This window comes from Triticum dicoccoides, chromosome 1A (assembly GCF_002162155.2).
Source record: "Triticum dicoccoides isolate Atlit2015 ecotype Zavitan chromosome 1A, WEW_v2.0, whole genome shotgun sequence".
Taxonomy (NCBI): Eukaryota; Viridiplantae; Streptophyta; class Magnoliopsida; order Poales; family Poaceae; genus Triticum; species Triticum dicoccoides.
In genome coordinates, this window is record NC_041380.1 from 240,029,974 (window position 1) to 240,040,760 (window position 10,787).

At 47.0% G+C, this 10,787-nt stretch overlaps 1 long non-coding RNA gene across 1 annotated transcript; it reads right to left on the reverse strand.

Annotated features, from left to right (window-relative positions):
• Positions 1-8,156: 8,156 nt before the first annotated feature.
• Positions 8,157-9,179, reverse strand: LOC119278738. The gene is made up of 3 exons (XR_005137952.1): positions 8,979-9,179; positions 8,671-8,895; positions 8,157-8,205 (listed from the first exon to the last, which is right to left on the reverse strand). It is a non-coding gene; the product is annotated as an uncharacterized LOC119278738 (long non-coding RNA).
• Between the last annotated feature and the right edge of the window lie 1,608 nt (positions 9,180-10,787).

A 10,787-nucleotide genomic window follows, 5' to 3' on the forward strand; every position in this document is an offset into this window, starting at 1 on the left:
ATAAAGCTCGATAACAAGTTTAATGAATTGCTCGCGCGTCTTCCCCCACCACCACCAGCTGCCCCTAACGCACCTCAACAACAACAACAACAACAACAACAACGTCGCTTTCCAAATCAAGTGGGACGAGCACAGCGCGTTCCCATTGACCCTTGGCAAAATTCTGGTGCCGCTATTGATGCTTCTGTTGCACCTATTGCTACTGCAGAGGTGGAGGACCATTACGAGGATGAGGTTGATCAAAATTAAAACTACGTGCAACCACCAGCACCACCACCACCAGGTCGTCCTCACGTATATCATCACAATGGTAGGGCTGCACTGCCATATGAGGTACGAGATCATGACCATCTTCCTAAACTGAAATTGAATTTTCCACCATTTGAGGGTAGATATGTTCCTGATATATATTTTACTTGGGAGCTAGAAACGGAACAACATTTTACATGTTTACAATATCCTGAGGAGAGATGTGTTCCTGCTGCTGTTTGTGCTTTCACTAGCTTCGCACGTGTTTGGTGGTCTGAACATTGTAGATTATATCCTATTCCAACTAATTGGGCTGCTTTGAAAACTGCTATGCGTACTCGTTGGGTTCCACCATACTATCAACGTGAATTACTTTAGAAATTGCAGCGTTTAAGACAAGGAAAAAATTCTGTAGCATGATTAGATGTGGTATTATTGAGGAGAATGAAGCTATGCTTGCACGTTTTATGGGTGGATTAAATAGAGAGATTTAGACCATTCTAGAGTATAAGGAGTATACTAATATCACTCCTTTATTCCATCTTGCTTGTAAAGCTGAACGTGAAGTGCAGGATCGACAGACATTGGCGCGAACTAACTTTTCTGCAGGTCGATCTTCATCATGGACACCCTGTGCATCCTCTACTTCCACTACACCAGCACCGCCATCAGGTGCCACCTCCAGCCGTGATACAAGAAAGCAGGCACAACCACCACTATCTGCCAAGAGCACACCTGCCGGTCCTGCGCAGAGCTCTTCTTCTTCCATGGCATCAACAGGGCACACAAGTGATATTATTTGTCGTCGTTGTAAGGGAAGAGGACATTTTGCGAGAGAATGCAAATCTCAGTGTGCGATGATTGCTACTGAGGATGGTGGGTATGAGTCCGCTAGTGACTATGATGAGGAGACTTTGGCTCTTATTACACATGAAGAACATGGTGGAGATGATTCTGATCATGAGACGCAGTACATGGCTGCTGAAGATGCTGACAGGTATGAATGTTTAGTTGCTCAACGTGTTTTGAGTGTGCAGGTTACACAAGTTGAGCAAAATCAGAGGCACAATTTGTTCCATACAAAGGGAGTTGTGAAGGAACGTTCTGTTCGCATCATCATAAATGGTTCAACAACAGCGGCAAGGTTAAGGTAACACGTACTGTTTGTGTGCACTTTAGTATCTCTACATATGTTGATTATGTTGATTGTGATGTGGTGCCTATGCAAGCATGTTCCTTATTACTTGGTAGACCATGGCAATTTGATAAAAATTCTGTACACCATGGTAGAAACAATGAGTATACTCTTGTTCATAAGGACAAAAATATTACTTTGCTTCCTATGACTCCTGATTCCATTTTGAAAGATGATATTAATAGAGCTAATAAAGCAAAACAGGAGCAAAATAAGAGTGAAAATCAGATTGTGGCAAAAGAATTTGAGCAACACATGAAGCCTAATAATAAACATCTAATGTTGTTTCTGAAATTAAATTGAAAAGTGCATGTTTATGGCCACCAAATCTGATATTGATGATCCAGATTTCAGCAAATCTGTTTGCTATGCTTTTGTGTGCAAAGAGGCATTATTTTCATTCGAGGACGTGCCTTCCTCTTTGCCTCCTGCTGTCACTAACATTTTGCAGGAGTTCGCTGATGTCTTTCCACAAGACGTGCCACCGGGATTACCACCTATTCGAGGGATTGAGCATCAAATTGACTTAATTCCCGGTGCATCATTACCCAACCATGCACCATACCATAGCAATCTAGAGGAGACGAAGGAGATTATGCGTCAAGTACAACAATTGCTCGACAAAGGTTATATACGTGAATCTCTTAGTCCTTGTGTTGTTCCTATTATACTAGTGCCTAAAAAGGATGGTACGTCGCGTATGTATGTTAATTGTAGAGGCATTAATAATATTACTATTCGTTATCGTCATCCTATTTCTAGGCTAGATGGTATGCTTGATGAATTGAGTGGCTCTACAATATTCTCCAAAGTTGATTTGCGTAGTGGATACCATCAAATTCGTATGAAATTGGTAGATGAATGGAAAACAACATTTAAAACTAAGTTTGGATTATATGAGTGGTTAGTCATGCCTTTTGGGTTAACTAATGCACCTATTTCATGCCTTCTATTTCTTCTGATAATTTTTTGGCTTTATATTTTATGAATTATGAAAGTTACTCATGTATACATGTGTCATATGTGCAAAAATCAAGGGAAGTAAAAATGGATGACATATACATATACAACATGTACACCTTGTCTCTTTTGTTAGCCACATTTCAGATTAAGCAATGCCGAGGACGGCTTTGTTTTCAAGAAGGGGAGGATGATGAGGACATGACTACTTTGGATACGACCAAAAATATTGCATACATGCATATTTGTCAGGTGATTTCTAGTGCAAACTATTTAATAATATATTTATGTTTTCCAGAACAAAAATACTTCACACACTTTTGTGTTTTCTCTAATTGCAGGTGTATGGGACATTTTACAATCCGCATATGAAGATAAGAGAAAAGGAGAAGTTTAGGTTCTGTTCAAAAAGTCATCTCACGTCACTTTTGGGCCAAGAGAAGGTAGAGTCCAAGTCTCTCATGTTTTGGATTCAGATTCGGACTGCACAGACATACCTAACTCAAAACGCCAACAACTTTTTCATATGGACTCCGAATGTAACGACCAAACCTCGAAGGATTTGAGTCTCTGTGCTTACCGTGCTAGTCCCTGGATCGAACTCGTTAGCACACATAGTATAGATGAATACCAGAATAGCAAGTGCATCATTTATTACAATGTATGATCCAGAATGTATAAAATAAAACAATCTGCATAGCACTTGGCTAGCTTTATTCAATCAAACATCAGAAAGTAGCAGAAAATAACGATGAGTCCCATCATAGCCCACTGGCGATGCTGAGTGCAGACTCGCGACCCTATCGGTACCTTACTCTTTGTCTAAATATCCTGCAACATGAGACGTTGCTGCCATATAGGTCAATACTTGGAATGTATTGGCAAGTTACACAGGAGTAATAATATAGCAGACCTACATGTATATGCATAGTATAACAAAAGGAAGGCTTGAGGGTTTATTTTGTAGAAAGTTGATTTTATCCTAATAACTACCTAATAGTCAAGTTTTTATTTAGTTCTTTTATTACTACAATTAAATGCACAAGGTTGAGTTGGCAAAATCAACTCCAACCTACCCTTTATTAAGTTGCCCACAAATATTATTAAGTGTCACATCTATCAAGATCCTCCAACAATGGTAATGGCATAGTCGCTCAAATTTACCCATAACTGGGGGCACGGCTAATCATGATTAGATTCAATACTCTGCAGAGTTTAGTACGCTTTACCCACTGGACCCAATCCAAAGATTGAGACGAAGTCTTTCAGAAGAGGTTCCCTTGACCACCTGACGGCCACATCCCATGTGACGCCCCCGATTCAATCGTACACTAATCATACACGCAAACGTGTACGATCAAGATCAGGGACTCACGGGAAGATATCACAACACAACTCTACAAATAAAATAAGACATACAAGCATCATATTACAAGCCAGGGGCCTCGAGGCTCGAATACAAGAGCTCGATCATAGACGAGTCAGCGGAAGCAACAATATCCGAGTACAGACATAAGTTAAACAAGTTTGCCTTAAGAAGGCTAGCACAAACTGGGATACAGATCGAAAGAGGCACAGGCCTCCTACCTGGGTTCCTCCTAAACTACTCCTGGTCGTCGTCAGCGGGCAGCACGTAGTAGTAGGCACCTCCGGTGTAGTAGGAGTCGTCGTCAAAGGTGGCGTCTGGCTCCTGGGCTCCAACATCTGGTTGCGACAACCAGGTAGAAGGGATAGGGGGAAAAGTGGGAGAAAGCAACCGTGAGTACTCATCCAAAGTACTCGCAAGCAAGGAGCTATACTACATATGTATGCATTGGTATCAACTAGAATAAGGCTATTATATGTGGACTGAACTCCAGAAATCCGGGATAAGGGGGGATAGCTAGTCCTTTCGAAGACTACGCTTCTGGGAGCCTCCGTCTTGCAGCATGTAGAAGAGAGTAGACTGAAGTCCTCCAAGTAGCATCGCATAGCATAATCCTACCCGGCGATCCTCTCCTCATCGCCCTGTTAGAGAGCGATCACCGGTTGTATCTGGCACTTGGAAGGGTGTGTTTTATTAAGTATCCGGTTCTAGTTGTCATAAGGTCAAGGTACAACTCCAAGTCGTCCTGTTACCGAAGATCACGGCTATTCGAATAGATTAACTTCCCTGCAGGGGTGCACCACATATCCCAACACGCTCGATCCCATTTGGCCGGACACACTTTCCTGGGTCATGCCCGGCCTCGGAAGATCAACACGTCGCAGCCCTACCTAGGCACAACAGAGAGGTCAGCACGCCGGTCTAAATCCTATGGCGCAGGGGTCTGGGCCCATCGCCCATTGCACACCTGCATGTTGCGTACGCGGCCGGAAGCAGAACTAGCCCCATTAATACAAGAGCAGGCTTACGGTCCAATCCGGCGCGCGCCACTCAGTCGCTGACGTCACGAAGGATTCGGCTGATACCACGACGTCGAGTGCCCATAACTGTCCCCGCGTAGATGGTTAGTGCGTATAGACCAGTGGCCAGACTCAGATCAAATACCAAGATCTCGTTAAGCGTGTTATATTGAAATAACCACGAACGCCGACCAGGGCCAGGCCCACCTCTCTCCTAGGTGGTCTCAACCTGCCCTGTCTCTTCGCCACAAAGATCCACACAGAGGGCCGTTGGGACAAAGGTCCTTTCAGCCCCCAATCCGTGAATCACTCGCGGGTACTCCACAAGCCGACCCGTCTTTACTCACCACATGTATCCTGTATAAAGTATATAGTATATACCCGTGATCACCTCCCGAGTGATCACGGCCCGATAATATAGCATGGCAGACGGACAAGAATGTATGGCCACTGATGATAAACTATCATCCTATACTAAGCATTAGGATTGCAGGTAAAGGTATCAACAGTAGTGGCAAGGACAGGCTATGCATCAGAATAGGATTAACGGAAAGCAGTAACATGTTACACTACTCTAATGCAAGCAGTAGGGAGAAGAGTAGGCGATATCTGGTGATCAAAGGGGGGGCTTGCCTGGTTGCTCTGGCAAGAGAGAAGGGTCGTCAACTCCGTAGTCGTACTGGGTAGCAGCGGCGTCGGTCTCAGTGTCTAGCGGAAGAAGAGGGGGGAAGAAACAATAAATACAATGCAAACAGATGCATAACGATGCATGACAAGACAAGTAATGGTGCTAGGGGTGCCCTAACGCGGTATGAGGTGATACCGGTGAAGGGGGGAAACATCCGGGAAGGTATCCCCGGTGTTTCGCGTTTTCGGGCAGAGGAGCCGGAGGGGGAAAGTTACGAGTTCGATAGGTTAGGGAGGTGTGGCGGACGAACGGGTTGCATATCCGGAATCGTCTCGTCGTTCTGAGCAACTTTCATGTACAAAGTATTTTCATCCGAGTTACGGATTAAAAGATATGATTTTCTAAAGATTTAAATCATTTTATGATTTTAATTATATATTTAATTCCAACATTATCCAAAACAGTGTGTGATGACGTAGGCATGACATCAGAGTGATGTCAGTAGGTCAACTGGTCGGTTGACCAGTCAAACCAGACAGGTGGGTCCAGTGGGACCCACATGTCATTGTCAAGGGCCTTAACAGAGTTTTAAAACTAACTAAAAAGGGTTAATTAGTGGGTGGCCCCAGCAGTCAGTGTCTAATTAGGTTTTAGTTAATTAACTTAATTAATTAGTAGTTTATATATTTGTTTTTATTTGTTTTATGGCATGGGGCCCGCATGTCAGTGGCAGTAGCTGCCACGTCAGCGAAGTTGACTTGGTCAACGTGGCCAGTTGGGGCCCCCAGGCCCACAGGCAGCGACCCAGGGGTGGGGCCCGCCTAGCCATGTCGGCGGACGGTGCCGGAGCGACTCCGGCGACCCAACAGAGGCGGCCCCTCGCCGGAGTTGGCCAGAATCGCGCTACGGGGCACCAAATCGGGCGCGGCCAGGCTCTCTGGAACGGCCTCTTTGCGCTGCGTCCGATGGAGGGGAGCATGAGGGCGGGGGTGGCCGGAATGGTCGCCGGCGACGAGAGTGGCGGGCTGCTGTTCGGGCGCGGACGAAGACAGCGACGCAGCGCGCTTCGGGGCGAGCGGGAAGGCTAGGGTGGAGCTGCGCGACGCGCTGAGCACAAAGGGCTTGGCCCCGTGACCATTTGGTCACCGGAAGGGCGCTGGTGACACGCGCAGGCGGCGGCGTAGTCGGGAGCTCGAGGAGAGTGGAGCTGGGGCGAGCTAGCGAAGATATGGAGAGGTTGGGGAGGATCTACGCGGCATGAGGAGCGTAACCGACACGAGCCCTTGACCATTTGGTCACCGGAGACTCGTCGGCGACGGGGTCCGCGGCAGAGCGCTCGGGTGCTTCGGCGGCAGCTAGCTAGGGCGTGCGAGGGAGCTAACGGAGATGGGCGGGAGATGGGGAGCTCACCGTGCGGCATGCAAGATGGCCCTTGGGAGTTTAGTAGCCGGAGAGTCGACGGCGCTCGTCGGAGATGCGTCGGGGATCCGAGGAAGAAGACGAGGTTGGGGCAGCGTTCGATGGTGCTCGGCGTCCTGCGTCTTGACGTGGAGGCGTAGTCGAGGGAGGCGGAGCGAGCGGACGCGTCGGAAGGGCTTGAAGGTCGCGGTGGCCGCGAGTACTACGGCGGCGAGGCCATGGCGGCGCTCGGTTGCGGTGGGGAACGAGGGGGCGAGGTGCGATGGCTCTGGAGGGGAGTGGGAGGCGCAAGAACCGAGGCGAGCATGGGGGTGAGTGGGAGGAGAGACCGAGGGGGCGCGGCGTGGCGACCTTATCCCCTCGTCGTCGCCGGCGAGAGGGTGCGGCGGGGACGCGCCCCTGTTCCGACCCGGGTCGGGGGAACAGGGAAGGGAGGCGGCAGGGGGAGGCGGGCCGGTTCGGCCGGATGGGCCAGGTGGGTTAGCTGGGCCAGATGGCCCAGGGGGGTTTGGGGGGGTTTCCTTTCTCTTTCTTTCTTTCTTTTCTTTATTTTTTTTCTTTTCTATTTTATTTCATTTTAAAGTATTTAGTCTTTTACTAAAAATGTGTTTTCTGCACCATAATTACCTTTGTAATATTTGGCGTCCACCGAACTTTTTTGTTTCAATTTTGAAAACTTTTATTGTCGACTTTAATTTTAAGTTTGAATTTGACGCGGCTTCGAATTATCCCGAGATTAGTAACAGTAATCGCAGATGACATGGCATCATTAGGAGAGTTTTACTGTAGCTTGATTACCCGGGCGTCACATCCCACCTACAAATGCTACATTTGTCGACACTGTCTGGGCCAGGGTTCCAACAACTGATCAACTAAGCCAGAGCCCATATAGCTAGTGGCCGCACATGGAAGCTACTAGTCACTAAGTCTGTCTGATCTTTTTGAGCCTGGGCGGCATTCCACTTAGGGTGCACTCTCATGAGCGCATGGCCTTAGAAATGGTGCAAGACCCCATGATGCCTTCCCTCAACACCAAGCAATACCACTTCCGCCCAGAGGTGAGTTAAATCCTGAGTTGCTACTCAATTTGTTAAATATATATAATCCTCACATAAACTCAATGAATACACGAACCACCCCCGTCTACAAAGCATAGCAACCTACCACTACCACGATTTGCAAAGACAGGAAGATAGCTCATCAGCATAGCAAAAATAATATAGTATTTCTATACATGCATATATTCATAGTGTGATATAACTACATGCATAGAAAACAATAGGTAAAGGATGATCAACATGTAACTTGCCTTGGTTCTGGTTCAGAAAGTCACACTCCTGACAATAGCTCACGTTGCACTCCGGACAATCTACACGTTTCACACAATTCAACAATCAATCACCGAAAATCAAATAGAACCAAAACAAAACCAACAGCAAGACAACCATTTTTAAACTCAACAACAGAAGCTTAACAGCACCTAAAATGCACTATGGTCACAATGCAAAAAGAATCACTCGATTCCGATAAACGGTTTGAGTGTTATGGCCTCCGGAAGATTTATTTCAAATTCAAATGAATTCAAATTTGAAAAGTGCAAACATGTGCAAAGTTGGTACTGAGATAAAGTGCTGGTCTTTGTGAGTGCATAGGAAAAAGAATTACCTAAATTGGATATACAGAAAAGAAGATATAGCTAATTGAAGTTTTAGTTGAAATCTGGAAAGAAAACAAAAACAACAGAAACCTCCTACACAGTTCACGCGTTACTGTAGCAGGTTGCCTCGTGGCATCACGTGATTGGTTGGAGGACCTCCTGTGCGTGCGTGCTCACCAAAAGCAGAGGGTGGCGGCGGTAGTCTTGGGCGTCGGCGGTGGCGGCTCTCCGGCGAGTCTCCGGTGAAGGGGAAGTGATGGGTGAGTGCGGCATCGAGCGGCGGAGGCGATGGTGAGGTCGGACGGCGACGGGGCATCCTCTGCGGGCAGCAACGGTGACAGGAACGGCGGGTGTGCTCCGATGAACGGTGGTCGAGTTTGTTCCTCTCTCCCCGCTAGGTCTCTGGCCACGAAAATTTGTCAAAAACGTGTGTCGTGTAGCGGCGAATCTGAGGGGACAAGAGATGTGGCGGCACTGGCTCTTACGGTGGCGAAAACCTCCGGCGAACGGCGGCGGACGAAAGAGCTCCGGGACGAGATCCAATCGCCCCAACCAGGGCGTGTGCCAACGGGGAAGATCGGGACAGGGGGTGCGGGGTTTCCCTGGGGTCCTTTGCTCACGTATGGAGTCCCTGGAGCACACAGAATCACCCAGGGCACGAGAGCGATCCGGGCTCGGCTTCGGCGTGCGTGGGTGCGTGCGGCGGCTGCAGTGTCTGGCTCGCGGTAGGGGACGGGTGCGTGGCGGGGTCCGCTGGCAGAGAGAGAGACAGCGGGTCGGGCGCTGGTGCGGATCGGATCGGGTGCGGGTCAGGCGCGGTTCGGGCGCGGCTGGCGGCTGCGCTTACCGCTTCGCGGTTAGGTGGGCTGCGGGTGAACGGGAGGCTGCTGGGCCGTGGCGGCGAGCTAGGCCGCGGTCTAGAGTTGCGCTGTGCTGCGCTTCGGTGTTGCGTGCTGTGTTTTTTTTCTTTTCTTTAAACAAAAACTACAGCAGCAAAAATAACTAAAAAAACAACAGTATAGAAACTAAATAAAAAAATACATAGACAAACAGTAAAATCTATACTTATAATATAAACTACAGGAACACTAGTTCCTCACCTAATGCAATTTTAGAAATTCATTTTGATGCAAAAGGCCACACAAACAGTAAAATAACACATAATTAAAATACTTTGAAGATCACAAAAATTATCAGAACATATCAGATGAACTGGAAATAATATTCTGCACATTATGAACATTTTTAAAATAGGGGAGAAGTCATGTTATCTCCACTCCAAATAAATTGCCTTTTGTTGCATAATGATTTGAATATTCTAAAAAAGCAAATAATGCAATAAAAATATGATATGCATATGAATGATCTAATAACATCCTAATTTAGGAAAAATTGGGATGTTACACCGAATTGGGTGATTCTTTTTTTGTTGAACACTAGATTTCGTGTTCGTTCCAACCCAACTAGAATCACCTTCAAATTCGTCCGGAGCATTGAGATATCGACGAAAAAATCTGACGCTGCAGCAGAATCCGAGTCAAACAACAAGTCCAAAGGTGTTGCATCACCTCCACTTGGGCCCATGAGCCTTGTACGACCTAGGGTTGGTTTTAGGCTGCCTTGGGACGTGCTTCCACCTCCTTGGCCGCCACCCCTTGATCCTATATAAGTAGATCCATCTAGTAGCTTTTTCCGTGGGATTTGTTTAGTTAAAAGTTAGCCATTGCAACTTTGTGTACTTCGTTTGTGTCCAACGACCAGACAAAGACCGCTTACGGATCCCCCACCATTATCAATACTTCATATATATTCGCAATATTCAGATTGCAATATCATATTCTTGCTTGTTCTTTGATTGCTTGCAGGAATAGACCTTCATGGCCAGGCTGACCGTGCTTCCGGCATCGTTAGTAACCTCGGGAGATTGGTTTAGCGATTGCTAAGGCGCAACATCATGCATGTTTGTAGTCGGATCGTCAAAGTCGTCTCCATGAAATCGATAGTTATCATCTCATCGAAAGATCGGACACCCTTGCCTCTATCAAGTGGTAGCTTGATAGAGGCGAAGGTGTCCCGATGTTTTGATGAGATAGATATCGTTTTTTGTGGGAGTCGACTTTGACGATCCGACTACGAACGTGCGAAGACGTCGCGCCTTAGCAATCGCTAAACCAACTTCCGAGGGTTATTGACCACGCCGGAGCACAATCAACCTGACCACGAGGGTCATTTCCTACGAGCAAACGAAGAACAAGCAAGAAACTGAGATTGCAATCTGGATATTGCGAATAAAA